The sequence below is a fragment of the Lichenostomus cassidix genome, chromosome 3 (assembly GCF_008360975.1).
Source record: "Lichenostomus cassidix isolate B80296 chromosome 3, HeHo_3.0, whole genome shotgun sequence".
NCBI classification, from domain to species: domain Eukaryota; kingdom Metazoa; phylum Chordata; class Aves; order Passeriformes; family Meliphagidae; genus Lichenostomus; species Lichenostomus cassidix.
Window position 1 is genome coordinate 105,138,697 of NC_139483.1, and position 20,097 is coordinate 105,158,793.

The following is a 20,097-nucleotide window of genomic DNA, read 5'->3' on the forward strand; positions in this document are numbered from 1 at the left end:
TGGAATCCAAAGTTTGATTGACTGTAACCTGCGCACCTCCCACACTTCCTCTTCTGTCTTTGCTTGGTTTCTTCTCTTTTCTCTAAAGGGGATCTTTTGTAACTGATCTGTTTGTTCTGCTGTTTCTTTGGGGACAACAAATTAAACCACAGGTCTTTTTTTAGTCTTGCAGTTGGGAGGTGGAGAGAGAGAAATTAGAACTCCATTACTCTTGTGTGCTACTGCCTTTGGAAGTTTGGTTCATTCCTTTGGAAGAATGGCCTAGATCTGTGCCTCAGAGGTGTGAGGGTTTGAGGGTTGTCATTTTAATACTGAATTAGGGTGTAATAAATAGGACAGCTGGTAAAGGGTTGAGTAAAAGAGTTATAATTAATGCCAGTCAACACAAGCTTCTGGAAAATAGATCCTGTCAAGCTAAGCTGATACCTATTAAGTATTTTTAATGTGATTGCAAGTTTGATATTAATGGCTTCTACAAGGCATTTGACTTGGTGACACCATTTTGATTAAGAAACAAGAACAATATTGAAACACAGATACAATTTGATTTGGCATGTGTGAAGGATGGGAACTGAGCTTGCCCGGCTTTAGCCATTTACAATTTTGCACCCTCTCCTTGGCTAGTTTTCTTGGACACCCTCTGAAGTCAGTGGAGAAGAGAGAGGGCCATTGCTCCACCCCTGAGTTGAGAGTAGGGGAACATGAGCTTGTAGGACAAAGCTCTTGTTGTCTGTGTCAACAGTCTCTGTGTAGATCTATAGGAGAACTTTAGGGAGGCTGTGCTAAATCTGGGTTTGACCATACTGCAGACACTCCCAGAATGTTGTGTTCAGGTCTGTCTGCATCTCTAGGAGGTGGATGAGATAGTGAGTAGAGTAGATGTAGAGTGATGATGGTGGCTAGGGGTGGAAAAATGTGCTTTTCAGCCACTGGGATTTCTTGCAGACGTTTGTTACCCTAACCCAAGAGAAAGAAAGAATTTATTAGCTTTTCTATTTGATAAAGTTTAAGAAAAGAAGAGTCTTCTGTCTGTTTAACAAAAATATAGCAAGATTCATTGTCTAGAAATTAAAGCCAAGAAAACTCAAAATAAATAACAATTAAAAAAACCCAAATAGGTTTTGACAGCCAGAATAATTAATCACTAAAATCTTTTGCCAGCTCCCAGAAGGCATCACTAAAAAGTTGGTAACTATAACAGTTTGGGGTTTTTTCCTTCCTGTAAAAGGCAACAAATCAAGTCCTGTGCCTTTATCATATACAAGAAAAACAGACTGAGGTCAAAAAAGGACTGCTACAATTATGTAGTCTGTAAAATGTATGTTGGTCCCTGTGAAGAGGATATGGTTTTCCTTGTTCTGCTCAAGCTCTTAGACTCTTTATAAAAGTAAAGCCTGTATTTGCAGAATCAGAGGTGATGTCTCTCAGTCCCTCTATATCCAAAGGGTAAATCCTCTAGGCAGACAGTCACAGTTTCAAAAATCTTTCTGGGATGCAGCATGTTGCTGGTCATACTACAGTGTAGAAGTGTTCTCACCTTGGTTGCACTTTTACCTTTCAGACTACTTTGTACCTAAATATTGCACAGGGCTGTCGCCTTCCCTTGGCGTATGGCAGCGTTAGTTCAGATCATAAGAGAAATGGTTCCTTTTGCCCTTTTGAGCACAGGCTGTTGTTTCCAAGCTATGGTACTGTGCTCTCCCTTTCCTTTCTGCAGCATCAGACCCAACAGAATGAGCTGTCATCATCCCTCATGTCTCTGGTACATGATGAACCAAGTGCACTTCCTGCTCGGGTTCTTGGCATTGTGCAGGGTTTCACATAAGACAAGGAGGGACACAAAGACTCTGAGGAGCCAAGTACTTACTTTGCCACCATCCTGAATTTTTTTTTGCAGCAGCCTGATCCTATCCTGCTGCTCTTCAGCTGCCTAGTAGCATTTCTCCCACACTATAAAAGGCAGGATCTGGCTGCCTTTACATCACCTGCAGTAGGTTATGTTACCTGACTCCCCAGCAGTCTCTGAGAGTCTTACTAGAAGAGCAGGACTTTGTATTAAAAAACATCAGGAAATGGCAAACCAACAGGTTTTGTTCTGCTTCTACTGAATTTTGACAAATATCTGGAAAAGACATTGAACTGCAGAAAGTCAGTTCATGGTGTCAGAGAAGTTGAGGTCTTCTCAGTCTAAAATGCTTCAGTGCTTTGAATGTGAGTCTCTCCAGCTGCTTCAGTGAAGCACTGACATTGGAAAAATATGTTAGTCAAGCTGTCCTAAAACTTTCAGTCTTTTAATCTCAATGCCTTCAAACTATTTCAGAAGAAAGTATCCTTGCTGATCTTTGCTTCAATAAAGAAATAAAAGATGCTTCAACAAATGTACTTACTTGCCTTCTACCTTTAAATTTAAAGTTTATAATAGGGCTTTAAACTGAAGTTGCCAGTGAAGGAGAACCTCAGTCCATCCCACTCCTCTCAGTTTGATGGCAGTTCCAGCAAGAGATGCCCAGAGCCTGGAGAGGGGATTGCAGGTCTGCAGGAGAGCACCTGAATCCAAGCCAGCTTCCTCAGGGGCCCAACTTAATGCCACTGTGCAGATGTGTTGTGGGGAATAGACAAGAGGAGTTAGAGATGTGCATGCCTGCAGAGCTGTGATTTTAGTGGCATTGTGGAGATGTGCCAGGATGGTTCTTGTGGCTGGAGTGTTGGAATAGAAGGATGCAGGCTCTTTAGGAAGTACAGGAAATAGAGATGAGGAAGAAGTGTCAATGGCCAGCTGGAGGGCATGAAGCTCTGCCTGGGGATTGATGAGAAGCAGACTGAGGGCTTATGGGACAGGATTAAAGGGAGGGCAGGGACAGGTGACTTTTTCTGCCTGGGTTTTCACTGACAGGTGTTTCAGCCACACTGCCTGAGTTGCATAAGGCAAAGGCACTGATTGGGAAAATTAAGAACCACCTGCTGTAGGAGATGATGAGGTTTGAGAACATCTAAGGAAGCTGCAGGGGCACAAGTCCATGGGACCTGATGAAATGTATCCATGGTTTCTTATGGAATTGTTGGATGACATCACTAAACCACTATCCATTATGCTTGATAAGCTGTGTCAGTCTAGTGAAGTTCCCACTGACTGGAAAAGAGGAAACATACCTCCCATTTGAAAAAAGGAAGACATGGGGAACTATGAACCAGTCAGTCTTATCTTGGTGCCTGGCAAGGTCACGGAGCAGATTCTCCTGGAAACTATGCTAAGGCACATGGAAAATCACGAGATGACTGGTGACAGCCAACATGACTTCACTGAGGGCAAGTCATGCCTGACAAATCTGATGACCTTCTCTGATGGGGTTAAGAGCATTGGTAGATAAGGGAAGCACAGCTGATATAATCTACCTGGACTTGTGCAAAGCATTTGATGCTGTTCCATGTGACATTTTTGTCTCTAAAATGTGGAGACATGAATTTGATTGCTGGACCTCTTGATGGATAAAAAATTGTCTGGCTGGTTGCACTCAGAGTTGGGGTCAGTGGGTCAATGTCCAAACGGAGAGCAGTGTTGAGCTGCATTTTTCAGGGGTCAGTCTTGGGACTGTTTAATGTCTTTGGCAACATGGCCAGTGGGACTGAGGCACCCTCAGCAGGTTTGCTGATGACACTGAGCTGGTGATGGTGACACACTGGAGGGAAAGGATGCCATCCTGAGGGACCTGGACAGGCTGGGGAGGTGGAACTCTGGGAACCTCATGAAGTTGAGTAAGGCCAAGCACAAGGTCCTGTACCACGGATCGGTGCAGTCCCAAACATAAAAATGAGCTGGGTGGAGAATGGATTTAGGGCAGCCCTGAGGAGAAGGACTTGGTGGTGCTTGTGGATGAGAGGCTGGACATGACCCAGCAATGTGCACTGGCAGCTCAGAAAGTCACCAAGGATCTTCTTAAAACCGTGATGATCAGAGAGCTGCAGCATCTCTCCTATGAAGAAAGAGTGAGAGAACTGGGGTTGTTTAGCCTGGAGAAGAGAAGGTTGCAGGGAGACCTTGTTGACCCCGTTTCCTACTGGAAGGCAGCAGTAGGAAAGCTGGAGAGGAACTTCTTACAAGGGGGAATGGCTTTAAACTGGAGGAGCAGATTTGGATTAGGTAGTAGGAAGAAATTCTTTACTGTGAGCATGGTGAGTTCCTGGCACAGGTTGCCCAGAGAAGCTGTGGCTGCCCCATCCTTGGAAGGTTTCAAGGCCAAGTTTGATGGGACTTGGAGCAACCTGGGCTAGTGGAAGGTGTCCCTGCCCATGGCAGGGGGTGGGGCAAGATGATTTTTAAGGTCCCTTCTACCCAAACAATTCTGTGATTCTGTGACCTTCATCCAGTCTCCAGCAAATCCAGTGGACTTCAGTGAACTGCGAAGTTGACTCTACTTTAAGGCAATCTATTTTTTCACTGGACTGTATGTATTTGTCTTCTAAGAACCCTCACTATTAGGGTTAAGGATTTTTAACTGAATATTTATGATATATTAGAGCTCTGTAATTTCTGAATAAACAGTCTTTTCAATGCTTTGTTTTTACATGGGAATATTTTGTTTTTGAAGCCCAGACATATTGGCAGCTTTCTTTGAGCTCTTAATGGGAAATAAAAAATAAATAAACTTGGAATGAGTTCGAAGTTTTTACTTGCATCTTCATAGTGATCTCATTTTGAGTCTTAACTACATACTAAATAACTTAAAAACTTAACTTAGCATACTACAGAACTTAATGTCGTCTGGATAAAGCAATCTATGTTTAGCATGGTTTAGGGGAGGGATAGTGAGTTACATGGTCTGAGGATGGGCTGCTAAAGTGTCTATCTGCATTTCTTTCTGGAACTTTGTTCAGTTGGTTTGGTGTGTATGCTTTAAATTCATTTACAGCATCAACTAAGTGCCATTTAAAGAAAAAGGTGGGACTTGATAGACTATTAAAGATGGATATCTGATCTTCCAGGTCTGTAAACTCATTACTAACCTGTAATATCTGTACATCTTTTAGTGTTTTGAAAACATTTTTTAAATAAAAAAGTGTCTGTAAGTTATCTTGGCAAACTTTGTCATAATTGCTCATTGCGTTTGAGTTTGCAAAAATAGCTTTGTTTACGATGTGGTATTTTTAATGGCATATTTCACTGTTTCCATTTAAACTTCGAAGTGACATCTTTGTTTTTCCCCTTTAAAGAGCAGCATAATCCAGATGTCTGTCAAAAGAGTTGTTGATGTAGCATTTTATGAGTAATCCTTCTGTTTGAGGTTTTTGTTTTGTCAGACTGTTTGCCAAGCTCTTATAAAGCTCCCCATGAATATTATTGATGTATACTTCTTTTAAAGAAGTGATTATCCAGGCAGGAATACAAACTCAACAGCCAGTTCTAAACCACAAGTGTTTTCTCAAAAGTTATGGGATGTCATAGGAGGAGTTAATTTGTCCATGTAATGGAACAGAGGGGTACTGAGTGAATATTATTCTCCCCTTCCCTTTCCACTTGGTAACCCTTTGAGGCACAGACCAGCATTCAGGTTTGGGGACCTCAGCTATTGCACAGTGTGACCTCAGGGTTACTGTCTGTCTAAATCTTTGATGAAGAGATGTTCATAGTTCCCAGCCTGTTTCCAGAGAGATGAGTGTGATTGTGAGAAACTGTAGGTAAAACATACCAAGTAGCCTTAGGTATCCAGCAATTATAATTTCAAACCCAGAACTGATAGAACAGTGATGCTCTCATTTGTTGATGTTAAAAAGTTTTACATAAATATTTGAACATTATGCATGTGGAGACATCCTTCTGTAGTCACTTCTTCTCAGGTGAAAAACTAGGAGCTAGGTAAACTAGTTCCTTAGTTTTGGTGGCTGTGGCTTAAATTCTTTGGACCTTAGTGAGCACTGGCAGCATTGCCAAGCTTTTCCCAAGCATTTCAGAATCCTTATGGCTTGCAAATGCCCTGGGATCTGCAGACCTTGCAGCGTTTTAGCTTGCAAATTAGTAGTTGGCTGGTTGTCAGTTGTGGGAAAGAGAGATCTGTAAATTCTGTAATAAATAATATATTATAACAATAGTATTCTGCAGACATCGTGGTGCAGAGCAGTCACTCCTTCCCGTAAAGTCAGGTGGGACTGTAAAAATGGATGCATCCTTCAGTTCCAGCCCTGTGTTTTATTTTTTGTATCCTAGCCTATAACTCTTGGCTGCAGCTCTGGCGAACTTCAGAGCCTGTGCGGCTTCTTGTGGGATCTGTAATTACTCCCTTCTCAGACCGCTTGTTTGGTTTCTGGCAACAGCAGGACAACAGGTCACACCAGGCTTTATAGAGCTTTTCATGCTAAACATGCTAAAGATAACAGATGAGGACAGCAGCACACAGTTGTGTCCCTGACCTAGCAGCACTGACAGCTTTGGGGGTGTTGGTCTGTACCTCCCTCCCATGTCCATACAACTTCCCAGCCGTGCTGAGCTCAGCTGTTTGAAGTGACTGATTGTAATTTGGCAGATACACTGCCTATAGCACCCTTCTGCTGCCTATAAAACTTTTACTTAGCCTGCCTAGTAAGTGTTTTTATTTTATGTTGCAGTCCTTATTTTTTTCTCTGTCTGATTTGCTTTCCTTTGCCTTGTTTATTTGCAAGGAGAGTGTGTTCCCTGTCCAGTATTTCGTTCCTGTTCTTCAAACTGTGCCTTTGGCTCTTGTGCCTGACATGAGGGAGGTTGTTTGCAGGGCAGAGCATCTTGTAAAGGGCATTTTTAAAGTACTTTGTGCTTCAGAGTTGATTTAGGGCTTGTCTGCACAGGCAGGCTTTCATGGAATATTTTTGTGTTAATTTTTTTTTCTAGTTGATTAACCTACAATAACTGTGTCCACATCCTTGGCTTTATCCTTCTTTTCTAAATACTTTTTTCAACCACAAGTGACACGTGGGCAGGCGCTGCATGAAGCATTGCATCTTCGCTGAGTTCCATGTTGTGCACTCCTGCTGTTAAGTGATCTCTTATTCAGGGAGGCTCTGGAACAATGAGTCCCTCACTGCAGTACTGAGGTGCCAGATGTTGCTGCCTGTTGCTTACCTTTCTTCAGAACTGCTGTATTGTTTTTGGCTACTTTGTCTGTGACAGAGAAGCTCTGAAACAGTGTCTTGCTGCATAAGCAAATTGGGATTTTGGCTTGACATCATATGAAATCATTGTTGCCCTCATCCTCTCTTGCCTTTTGGAAGCCTCTTTTATAATTTACTACTTAAAGCTGAACTTTCTGCTTGGTGTTTGTGCTGTCACTATATCTCACTGTTTGCTGGTGCAGCTGAACTCTTTGTCCAGCCCAGAACTGCGCAGGGGAGTCCAACTGCTGCAGCTGCTCTCTCCAAAAGATCCAGGCCTGTTTTCACTGACCAGGATTTTTATGCCAAAGGCACTTCTGATTATTCCATCCCTTCATGAAGATGTTCATGTTGATGGGGTAGTGAGCTGACACCATCTTCTTATATCATGGCCTGCAGCTGATTTAAACTGAAGACAGAGCTTTCTCCTTCATGAAGGAAGAGATGCAGTATCTAAAGGAGATAGCTTTAGATCCACTTGCTTCAAGTCACTTAATTTAGAAGCTTAGGCACAGGACAGAATACTTACCCTGTCCATTTTGAAGTAGTTAGACTCCCAAAGGAGAGATAAGGCTGTTGCTGTAGGGCACCTTCAACATCATAAGAATTGATACAGGAATGGGGGTTTTACCTCTGTGCAGGGTAGTACACTATGATGAGAGACAACCTTTGGGTTTGCTGTTGAAAGCTTCTTGCTGTGTTTCTGCTTTTTCCAGTTTCAATATTTTATTTCAGTGGTTCAGAACAGCCTGGCAGGTGTTGCTCCCCCTCAATGGAAACTGCAGTAAGGTTTTGGTAAGCTTAAAATCCTTTCCTATAAACAGCCAATTTTTTCTAAAGCAAAGGAAGCAAAACATACCCAAATACTAGTACATAATGTAAATTGCAGTGTGTTAAAGACCATTAAGTCTGTCTTCGTATTTCCCCAAGGAATTTTTGCACTTCTCTGGAACTGTATGTCCAAGAGTAAGCAAACAGATTTTGAACTTTGGCCTGTCTTTGTGTACCATTTTCATGGTGACAAATAATTGCCTTTCTTGCTCCTTTTCCTTCTGATTCTTCTTTCTTCAGATAGCCCATATCCAGCTGTGAGTTCTGTTTTGCCTTTCGATATTACACTGCTGTACAGAGCCTGCAATGTGCTTTGTAAATATTCTTCATGTCTTTCTTTATTGACATGAGAAAGAAAAAGGTTTCCTTCATGTAAAACTGTCATTGGCTTCTCAGGCTTCTTCCCTATCTGAAACCCATTTTATTTTTATTACTGTTAAAGGTTTTTTTCCTGTTCTGTGAAATTCTGAAAAGAGCCATCCTGAGATGGCTTTGAGAAGTGTTTCCCTGAGGAGATCTTCTAGAGTAGCTCTGGTCTAGTGTTGCCCTTGGAGATGATGGGGTAACTATGATATGATGAGTCACTATGCAAAACAGAAATTACTCCCTTGAGTAATTTCCCCTTTTTTCTTTCCTTTCCATAAACTGCTTCATGAAAACAGTGCTCTTTTCAACAAACGAAAAGCAAAACAAAGAAAAGATTCTATTTTTGTTTGAGCCTTTTCAGGCCATCCATGCTGTATTCCTAAGTCATCTTGTGAAAGTCAGAAATGCTCAATTAAAAAGTCACAACAATGTATTCAAGAAGTGTTAAATACATAAATAAATAGACCAGCTATTTGAAAAGCCTTAGCTCCAAAGTGAGTCTAGCCCTGTAAAAAAGGCTCAGGAAGAGCATGGAGCTCTGTATAATGGAGTGAACTCTAATGATGAGGGATGATGTGGACAAGATGTTTACATATCCACACCTTCCCCAGCCTTTCATGTGCTTCCTCTTTTATTATCTTATGTTTTCAAGAAACTAACCTGCAGCTGGCTGGAGGTTAAACAGCACTCAGGTTTTCCTGCCTGTGAATGTTCTATGTGTTTTATTGAATCATAGAATGGTTTGGGTTGGAAGGAACCTTCAAGGTCATATAGTTCCAAGCCCCCTCCCATGGGCAGGCACCTTCCACTAGACCAGGCTGCTTAACCACCATCCAACCTGGCCTTGAACATCTTGAGGTTCCTTAGATGGATTTGACCCTGATCTTCTACAGTGGTTGGTTCTTCATTCCCCAATCCCTGCCTGCGACTCAGATGGTGTGGGTAGAGCGCTTGTCACTGAAGACTGAGGCAAAAAAGCCGCTGAGTATGTGAATGTTCTCCATATCCCAAGTAACTAGGTTTCCAATTTCCTTCTGGAGAGGGCCAACATCTTCCCAAGTCTTCCTTTTTGCCACAAACATACCTACAGAAACATTTGTTTTTGCCCTTGATGTCCTTGGCCAGATTTAATTCTGTCAGCGCTGTAGCTTTCCTAACCTGATTTGGGATGTCATTCATCTGGCCCTAATCTCATCCTTTTAAACTTTTTTTTGTGGTCTGATCTCTTTTGTTCCCCACTCCTTTCTCAGGCTGATGGTGCATTGTGCCTCTCAGCCAGCTCTCATTACAGATCATTCATTGCAGCATGAGCCATTTGGTCAGCTAGTCAAGCCAGAGTTGCTATATGCTTCATTTGCAGAAATATAGTAGGAATTTAGCAGTTTTATTAAACTCTTAATGGGGCTCATTGCCTGACTGATCCACAAAGTGACCTTGGATAAGTAATTTAGTTTTCCTGTGTGCTTTTGTCTCTTGTACCCTTACCATCCTCACCTTCACCACACCTCTTTGGGCTGTCAATATTCAGCACTGAACCAGTTTCAGGCTTTCACAAGGGAAATTATTTGGTCAGGCTGTTCAAACATGGCAAAAGTCATACAAATATTCTGAAATAATATCCTAGCAGGGTAGGGAGATAGCTTCCAAGGAGATGTTTTGCATGGTAAACTTTCCATAGCTAGCAGGTTAGATTAGTGAAGTGTTACTCTACCACTTCAGAATTATTCTAAATACACGAAACATGAAGTGTATATGAAATGAAAAAAGCCTTAAGCTGAGGCAATGGGACAGAAGCCTGATTGCATTGCAGAGAGAAGTGCACTGTAAACTTCAGATTCAGATTGTATCAACTCAATTACATGTATGCAGCAATCTTGTCATTGTAAGAATCTTCTTGGTAGAAACTGAAACTCCAGTGCTAAAAATGTGAAATCAATAGGTACTGTTACATCCACTTAAAAAAAAAAATTGTATTGATTTGCAGATAACGACAGCAGTTCATTCTTGCAGGATTACATGCCACTTCCTGTCATAAAGATTACTTCAATATGTATTGCATCTGAGATGGAGAATGTAGGGATAAAACTGCTTTGCTTTAATGAATAGTCATTTTACTCTGTGCATTAAAATGAGATATATTCCTTTAAATTTATCTCCAGGGATTATTTAGATTTCATGGGCAAACTCTGTGTTACCAAAGACTCTAGAACACTATTAAACTTTTAAATAGTCTTAGATTGCCTTGTTTTTGAAAGTGCTTGAACTCATCCTCTCTTTGATAGCAACTAATTAAGCAAAATATCGTGCTCTTTCTGGTCTCCTCCACATCCTTGATTAGAGGGTTAACACCATGTTATCTTGGGTATTAGATGTTCTTTGCTAAACCCCAAGTGTCTACCAGCATCTAACTCTCCGTGCTGTAACACGTTTGCTTTGTAACAGATTTTTGTCACCTTCTGGGGTTTAAGTTCTCCATGCTGATCATGGTGGTCTCCCATTGAGCAGCTTTCTTTTTTTTTTTTTTCCTACTGCTGTGATTTATTTTCTATTATGAAGCCTGTTCTCATTAAGCAGAGGTGATTTCATCTTTGTGTGTTAAAGTTACTGTTTTCAACTTTTTCTAGGTAATCTGGCTTCCCAGAAATCTTCTGCTAAATGCAAGGGTTTGCTGTCCTGTTTACTGACTGTTACACCTGAGGCTGATTTTGATACAGATTCTGGATATCGAAGGGTAAGTGTGCAGATTTCTCTTTTTTATGGTTTTTCTTTAATGGTCTCTTACTTGCTTGCACAAACACAATTTGGGGTTTGCTTTTCCTTTCAGTAAATGCAGCAAGTCCCTATTGCAGCACATGCAACTGAGCATCTGCATTATAATAGAAAAATATTGTAATATGATAAATGCTAGTGCTGTAAACCTGATCTGGAGTATTTGAATTTGGTGGTGTAGCTCCAAGAGGGAGCAAAGATTTTTGTGTATATAGGCCTAGACTCATGGGGCCATATCTTATAAAACTGTAAAAAGCTGTAAGAGGCTTATTTGGGTGTAGTGAACTTTGAGTTTTAAGCTGATAAAAGTGCATGTACTTTTATATTACAAATGAAACATTCTTCATAATGTGCGTAGTTAAAATATGAAGTTTGCAAGATTGAGTTCAAATATTTGGAAAAGGGAGATTAAAGGTTAGTTGGTTTCTTGGGGGCATGGGAAGGGAAAAGAAAGAACTGATTCTCTCTCTTATCCAATTCTACTATGCACATTACAGTAGAAACTTAAATACTTGACTTCATTGTTGAAAGACTCTTGTGGAATTTTTCACCTCCCTCCTACAGGAGGAAAGTTCAATTTTGTGAACACAGACTTGATTTTTCTTATTTTTTTTCTCTTCCTCAGTCTTGATCCTCTGCTTTCACCTTCTATTTCAACCTGCTTTTTTTTTTTTTTTTTTTTTTTGCTTATTCTCTTTTCTAGCTTCTTTTTTGCACTCCTCTCTGTTTTTCCATTGTGGAGCTAATCCTGTTTATGGTGTTTCATGTCCTCTTGGCCTTCTTTGACCAGCTTTCTTTCTTTGACCAGCTTCTCCCATCCAGATACTTAATTTTTTGGGATAATTCAGGCTGGAAAAGACCTGTGCAGTTGTCTGGTCCAACCTTCTGCTCAGAGCAAGGTCCCTTAAAGCAGGTTGCTTGATGGCCACATCCAGTTGGGTTTTGAATATCTCCAAGGATGCAGACTCCAAAACCTTGTTAGACCCCTGTTACCATGTTTCACCACCTCATGAAAGCTATTTTCTTCATTTCTAGTCTGAATTTTTGTTGTTGCAGCTTCTTTGTTCTTGTCATGTCGCCACCCTTTCAAAAATGGGCTCACTCTGTTCTCTTAGCACCTTCTCTTTGGGGAACTGGAAAACATAGTGAGATCTGGGGGAGACCTCTGTTCTAGCCACTTGTCCTTCACTGAACTTTCTCCAGTGTGTCAAAGCCTTCTTGTTCTGGAGGGCTCACCAATCCCTCCTGAAAGGAGAGGATTGCTTCCCTGAGCCTGCTAGCTATGCTCTCACCAACACAGCCCAGAATGGGCACTTGGGTTTGTTTCAAACCAATGTTGCTGACTCAAATTGTACCTGCTGTCTGTCACGACCACCAAGTCCCATATTATTCTATTTTTCATATTTTTAGTCTGTTTAATCTTTCTCATACACAGTCATGCATTCTGTACTTCCAGCGTTTGCTCTTCCTTCATGGAATTCCTTGTTGAACACCTCAGTATCCCCAGTGCATCTTCATCATAATGTTTCTGGCAACCTCTTCCCATAAATGTAGCATGAGCTACACTTTGGAAATAGTGAAACACTCTTGGAAATGGGTTTATTTCCATGAGCAGCTAGCTTAAAGCTTTCTGTGCAGCTTTCATAATTTAAAATCCTTTTTCAGTTCCTGTCATTAGTATATTCACAATAGATGAAGAAATTTTGTGTATGCTTGGGTGTGTACAAGTGTGCATGAGAGAGTGTATTTAATCCTTTCTTCTCTACTGCCAGTACACAGTTATAAATAGTGTATATAATAATAATACGTGTATGAAACTGTTGCTGGAAATTGAGTCTGAATTATGAATGAGACTTGTTTTATATTCCTTCTTTATGTTTGTCCCTGCATGTGTGTGTGTGTGATGCTACAAATTGCAGATGCCAACAACTGTAATTGTAGTTGTAGTTAAATCAAACATTCTACTCTTTCTTTTTTTGGGTGGCCATCACGATGTGTAATGGATCTGCTTTTGCTATATTTTAATAGAGCATGTATGTTGTGGGAGATATGCCAGAGAAGAAACACTCAGGAATACAGTCTCAACCTCCGCTTGACATGATGATCAGATGGTCCTTGATGAAAGGAGACATAGTCCTGTGCTCCTGGAGCTTTGCTGGCTTATGCTTTAGGGGAAAGACCAAGAAGGCATCAGTAGTTCAGTGCTGAGATCATAAACTAGTTTGGCCAGGGTGGCTGGAGCTCCTGTACAAATCCCTCTGTTTATATCTACCAGGGAGAGGAACAAAAGAATGCATTGGAGGGACAAATGGAGCAAACAGGGTTAAACATGCTAAGTCAGGGGAAAAAATAATTGAGCAAAAAATAAGTAAGAGAAGTGGAAAGGAAAAGATAATGTACAGAAAGGAGCATAAAGACTTCAACTTGCGACAAAGTGTTTTGGTTTTAATTCAGAGAAGTGTTGTCCGACTCGTGAAGAAATAGCTACACTAGTGCAGCTCATACAGTGCTGAGTGACAGTTTAATTCACTTTCTGTGGTGGGGAATGTCTAGTAAATCTGGCTTGTGATAAGTTGCCACATTGCCTAGTCACATCAGTATGAAATGTCTAGGATAATCTCAGGCTGAATATCCAGTTACTGCAAAGTGATTCCATTGGGCTGTGGGATGCTCATGGGTGTTTCTGCTGTGGTGGCTGTGATCTGGTTATATAAAATATATGTAACACAAGAACTAAAAAAACTGGTAATTTGGAAATTAGAAGCTAGGTGTGTCCAGGCTTCCTCTTGAAGGCTTCCTTTACATGTGAGAAGTTGTCTGAAAAGGCCTCAAGTTCCAGGATGGACTCTGTCTCCTGGTAGCAGGCTGCATGTAGGAGTTGCACAATTGACTTTCTCACCCGTTTTTGGATATTCCTATCTCAGCTGTTCCCCTTAAAAGGCCTTTTAACTCAGTTTTTCTGAAGGATATAAAAAGTATTTCTTCTGACTGTAGCCCTGTATATTCTGAGTCACGTGTGGTTGCAGTTTTTGTATTCTAGTTGAAGAAGTACTTAACCTCAGTGTTTTCTGGTTCAAACTGAATTAGTTTTCACCATATGCAGCACCTCTTACGACAGTGTGGGTGGTGGGGAGGAATTTGAAATGAAGTTGAGAGCTGTTTTGGTGATGAAGTTATTAGAATAACTGTGGGTCTCCCTGCACAGCAGGCTGATTGTTTTTTGGAGTATTTCTTAGGAGGAGAGAGGGTCAGGAAGGTGTCTAAACTCCAAGGCAGACCTCAGATGACCACGTGTCTTTAGGAGCTTGAACACAGTGATTGTGTTTTGCTTTTCATTTTTCACAGTTTTCAAGTGGGTGAAAGCAAAGATTTGGATTTGTTCCATGTTATCCCTTTCAGGAGAAGGAGCAAGCTGAATAAAGTAGAAGTTAGTCGCAGAAATCTGGGGTCACACTTCTTCTGTGAATTTGTGATAAGCTTTGGGATTATCACAGAAAAACCAAACAGCAGCCTCACTTGTCTTTGGGATGGTATTCAAAGAACAAAGCAGTTTGGGAGTGACCTTGGAGGGGTCATCTTGTCCAAGCTCCTGCTCAGTGCCGCCAAACTGCAGAGGCAGGACAGGTTGTTCATAGCTGTGTCCCTGTCCAGGCAAGTCCTTTAATACCCCTGAGGCTGAGGGCTCTGCAGCCTCCCCACACAGCCATTCTGCTGCTTAGCACCTGCTCTGAATTCTTCCTTATCTCTTGCCAGGCTTTCCCTGATGCAGCTTGCACCTGTTGCCTCTCTTACTGCACACCCTGGGGAGATTCTGGCTTGCCATGTGCTCCAGACCTTGAACCATCCACTAAATCATGACAAACTGGAGATATGTGATTATGAAGAGCTCAGATCAATGTTTCCCAAGCACCTATGGATCAGGCAGTATTTTTTTGTGTTTGAGTCCATTTAACAGCATCTGTGTTGGGGTTTGGTTTTTTTTTTTTGTTTTGAAAGAGGGCTCTGATTTTACTGTGCTGTTATTGTCAGGGAGCCCACAAGGATGGAGTGAGGCACAGACAACGCTTCACTCTAATATCTCTGTAGGTGCCAAAACAAAAATGCCTGTGTTCCTTTTTGCCTATAGATCATGCATGTCAAATAGATGTGAATTTAGTCACAGAGCTTGAAGTTGGATGTGGTTCCTGTTCCTGTTTCTTCCACAGCTGTCTAAGTAATAGTTGTGCCTCAACTTCTATGCCTTTAAAATAGAGGTTATGCACTCTTATTCATAAGAGTGCTACAAGTTCTGCAGTAACCGTTAAATGCTTTTAGTTACTTGGGAGAAACCTGCTATAAAAAAGGTTAAAATATGTATTTTTATGGTACAAACTATATGTTTGTAGTTGCACAGGTTTGTGTTTAACTCCATACTCTTTGTAGGCTGCTTTTAAACCTAAGAAGTGTTATTCTGTAATGCGTTGTGTTACTGTACAAATTGGATGCTTTTATCCAAATTACGTGGTGGAAATCAAAGGTGACACGCACAAGGGTTGTTAGGATAGCCTTATTTTTCACACTGAAGATTTGGAAGTAGAAACAAAGCTTAGAAACTTGGTTCTTGTAAAAAGTAAGTCCTTTCATAAAAGCTGTTAAGTATTCTTTCTGTCAGCTTTAATAATAATGAGCTTTTTGGTGCAGGGATGAGCGATAATTGCAAATGGCAAAAAGTCATCAGAATGTTGTTGCTCAGATTGCAGATTTTATTAATCGTAAAAGAAATGATTCACCTAGAAAGGCTGTTTTATAAGTGCTCATTTACATGAAGATTTGCTGCCTAATTTATTTTGTTAAAAAAAAAAAACAACCCAAAAACCTACAACCAGGAACCTGTACAAACTTAGTCCTGTCCTTCAAAATCCTGATTATTTTGCCCTTCCCATCTAGTTTGTTTGTACTATCATCTGTGCTTCTGCTTATCAGTGGGACCAATCTTATTTTTGCCTCTTCTTTCTCACAAATGTATCTGATGCTTCTTGGAATTATTTTATAGTTGAGTACTGTGCATCTTCCCTGCATGAATTTCCTCCACATTTAAAAAGGATGTTTATCTTTTATGAATGACTTCTTGGGTAGATTAGTTGTTTGGCCCTTTACATGTTTCTGATCTCATGAGGTGTTGGGATTTGCAGATGTAAATTAAATTTTTATCCGTTTTCTCCCACTCCTTTTATGTTGTTTTCAACATGAGTCTTGAGTTAGTAAAAAAATGGAGCACATCCTTCACTGTAAGAATACAATTAGAGAGTGAGCCTGCCCTATGAGCTTAAAACAGGGTACATACTAAAGCATCTCTTTAATTGGGGTTTTGGATGGTAAACTCTTTGGGGTAATGGTGCAGCCTTTACATGTTCCTGCTAGAGAATTCATACAGAGAGCATTGCTATGGCATGAATATTTAACAGCTGCCTGCCCCTTATTCTTTATGCTGAAATATTAATAGAGCAGTGATTCCTCACCTAATCGTGCCGAGATCAGGTGTGTGTAAGTTATCCTGCTGACTATTTCCCAATACCCTGCATGCACCCCAGCCTTACTGTGGGATCACACCTTCCTGGACCATGCTGAGCACCAATTGCTCTCAGTAAATCCTCAGCTGCTGTTGCTGAAATAATGATGGGCTTTGCTCCTGGCTGTGTGCCACCAGGTCACCCTCTCAGCCTGCAGAAGGATAATGACTCCAAGGGGGCAATAAAGCTGCTACTCATCGTGGCAAAAGGGAGTTCAGATGTGCGGATGGAGAAGCATTTTACTGTCATACCCATTGTGACAAAGCTGTCTTTGAACTTTGCCAATACCAAATTGAGATCCTTTGCCTGGCATTGTCATCACATGGACTTTTTCAGGATTGGGTTGCAGGAGAGTTTGTGGCAAATCCTGTAAGGAAGCGCAGAATTCCTATGCTCTGCCAAGCCATGGGCTGTTACTTGAAAACAGGATTTCACAATTGATACGGCAGACTTCTCAATCTATTTTCTAAACTAATATTTAAAGTATGCCCCACCAATTCTGGTCTCAGAGCTGGCTCTTGAAACTCTAATGTATTTTAACACAAAACTATGCAGGCTAAAGTGAAGTTTGGTATGGTAGTGGAGCAGATTCTTCTGTTTCATGTATATTTGAAAGCTGAGAAAGCTTCTGCTGAAGTCAGACAACACTGGCTTGTCAAATTGCTCACGAACGAAAAGATTGCTCTTGGATGGAATTAATTTGCAGTATCTCATTTACTATCTTAGTTTTGTCATGAATTTCCACTACTCGGCAGCCTGAAATGCCAAGTGAAAAAGTGTTTCAGTGGGAGATAATATAATATATTAAGAAAATGTTATTGATCACAGTATGCTTTTACTGGAAGATGACTTTTTCTGGCCGGAACACAAGGGACTTTGCCTTGTTATAGTAGGAAAATGTATTGTAATATGCAAACAGGATTATTGTTAAGGTCACAGCAACTTTGTTTTTACATTCCACTTCCTCTGGAAGCAAGCTTCTCCACAACTAATGCTGTCAGCTGGGCTAGGGTGAGAACAATTTCAGTTTTGAACTTTTAAGCAAGGGATTGCAGCAAGTGTTCTTGGTTTTTGAAGTAAGGGAATAAATACTGTTTTCCACATCACCAAAGGTCATAACTATAATTTAGTAGAGATTACTGTAAGCATTTTGTTATGAGGATGGACTGCTTTGTGGTGCTTCTTTGTCAGAATCAATTAATGCACATTGCCTCATCACATGTGTTTTATACATACCTCACAGGTAGAAAATATTGCACATTTGGGTTTAGAGTGGGTTCCACACTCAAGGACCCTGAGGCGCTTAATTTTTCTACGTCATGTGGGAAGATTAGTCAGGTGGAAGAGTCCATGTTGCTCACAGACATCATATGTGGGTCTGTGGATATAATTGCTCTGCAAGGCATGAAGGCATAAATTTATGATGGGATGCCCAGTACAGGCAACTTTAGAACAAGGACACTTTTAAACATGTTTGATTTAAAGAGGGCTCCCACTGCATAAACAGTAACTCAGAGCCATTAAAATCCTGCTTGCAGTGAGGTTGCTTTCTGCTGAAGGGCTCAAAATTTCCCCTCAAGGGTAAGCATGTCATTAAGATGATAATTCTGAAAGTTATTTTGAGCTATTTTTAATGAAACTCATCCAAAGCACATTCTGCAAAACTTCACTCTTCACCAAACCTTATCTCTGTGTGATTTAAGTTATAGTAGTATGAGCCATGTTAATTTAGACTGGAAACACAAACTCACTTGGAATAAATCAGTGAGGGTTGCACTGCAAATCCAAGAATATTGTATTTTCAGTGTTGGTTTTCCTTTTGCCCTGCTCCACTTCCAACTTATCCCTCCAGTGGTTTTCTCTGTTTTTGTTGCAATAAATCTCCACTTCAGTGAATTTGAAGATACAAACCTGACTGCAAAAATTAATCTCTGGTACAGTAGTGGGTTACTAACCTGCTCAAGGTTTCCACATGGCAAAATGATTTCTTCACTTTAAGCAACCATTTCCTACACAGGCAAAGCACTGCTACTAAAATGGTTGTTATATCCTGAAATTTAATTGTATTTCTTTGCTGCTTTTTCTAATTCAGTTTGTACGAGAAGTTGTTGTAAATCAGAGCAACAGACCTTGATTTTGCACAATACCTATTTTCCTGGGCCCTTCTGCAGACTCCTAACATGCAGGAGAGAGACCACTTGTGTTATTAAAGCAAGCAGAATGGAAAGGTTTAGATTTTGACTTTTAAGAGAGTGAAAACAAAACAAAACCACAAGTCCCTAGACTTTCTTTTTGCCCTCTTTAGCTACCAGAGTTTGGTATGGTTTATTTAGCACAAGAAGCATGACGTGACATGCAAGTGTAGTGAAGGTTAATTGTTGGACTTCCCACAAGACTAAATCCATTGTTTGTGCTTAGGATGTTTAAAAATACACAAAATACTCCCTATTTGCCTTCATGGCTTAAAGAGAAGCAGAGTTACTACCATCACTTTCCCAGTCCCCGTGGGACTTTGGTTTAAGGCAGCTTGGCTCACAGGATCAGCTCAGCTTGTGTGGATGTCTGCCCTGTGGGACTCGTGCTCCTAAAGATGCTTTATGTTGCCACATGTTTTCCTGCTGCTTGGCAGGAAAACCATGCTCAGCCTTTGTAATTCTCTCCATCTTCCCAAGATGTGCCAGAGCTCACTCTGCTCACAAAGCCTCTCTTGTGCAGACATGAGTCTCCAAAATGCAGTGGCAGTTCAGGACTGCAATGTGTCCTGTCAGCTGCGTTCAGTGAGGATAGGTAGAGTTTCAACACGTGTTGTTTAAAACAACTCTATCAACACAGCTGTTCAGCATTTCCTCACAACCTTTTGTGACTAGCTCTCCAGAATGCTGCTTAAAATACTGCTGGAATCAGCTACATCTGGCCAGCCCCTTGGATGAACTCAGGTATTAGTTTGATGTGCCTGAAAAGATGAATTATTTACACATAAATCCATTTAGTTTTCATGTTCCCTATCTTCATCAACTGAAAGATGAGTGGAGGGAGAGAGGAAAAAGAGAAACCCCATGGGAGAACAGTTTGTGCTGCTGAAATCATAGCTAAGTTGTTTTATTTGGTTTCTTTTTAATGATTCTTGGTGGGCACAGTAAACACAGGGAAGGTATCGTTCACTTTTACTGCATCTTGTGCTGAGTGTGAGAATTCAGTAGTAAGCAGAAAAGACAACAGTCTATAAAATCCCTTTGGATGTTTGTAGGAGAGTCTGATATAATGACATGAAAGATATCTCTTAATCTATGCATCTCATTGTAATGCAGTAAAGAGCAGCTTCTCTGCTTATGAGTATGTGAGCAAAAACATTTACGCTGAACATTTATGGGGACACAGAGAGGTGGTTCTTCAAGAGCAGAAAAGACTTTCTAATTTGTTTTTCCTGCTTATAGGAGTTTGTTTTTTTTTTTTTTTTTTTTTTAAG

General features: G+C 40.8%; 1 protein-coding gene across 4 annotated transcripts in view; it reads left to right on the plus strand.

The window, feature by feature from the left end:
- The window catches only part of KLHL29 (kelch like family member 29), a 389,016-nt gene that overhangs the window by 55,824 nt on the left and 313,095 nt on the right, over positions 1-20,097 (plus strand). For 3 of the 4 annotated variants that reach the window (XM_085056969.1, XM_085056972.1, XM_085056970.1), the window contains exon 2: positions 10,938-11,044. The gene's annotated coding sequence lies outside the window, so the exon portion shown is untranslated. Of the gene's footprint in view, positions 1-7,892; positions 7,912-10,937; positions 11,045-20,097 lie in introns of those variants that run through there. The other variant, XM_085056971.1, reaches the window with a different exon arrangement.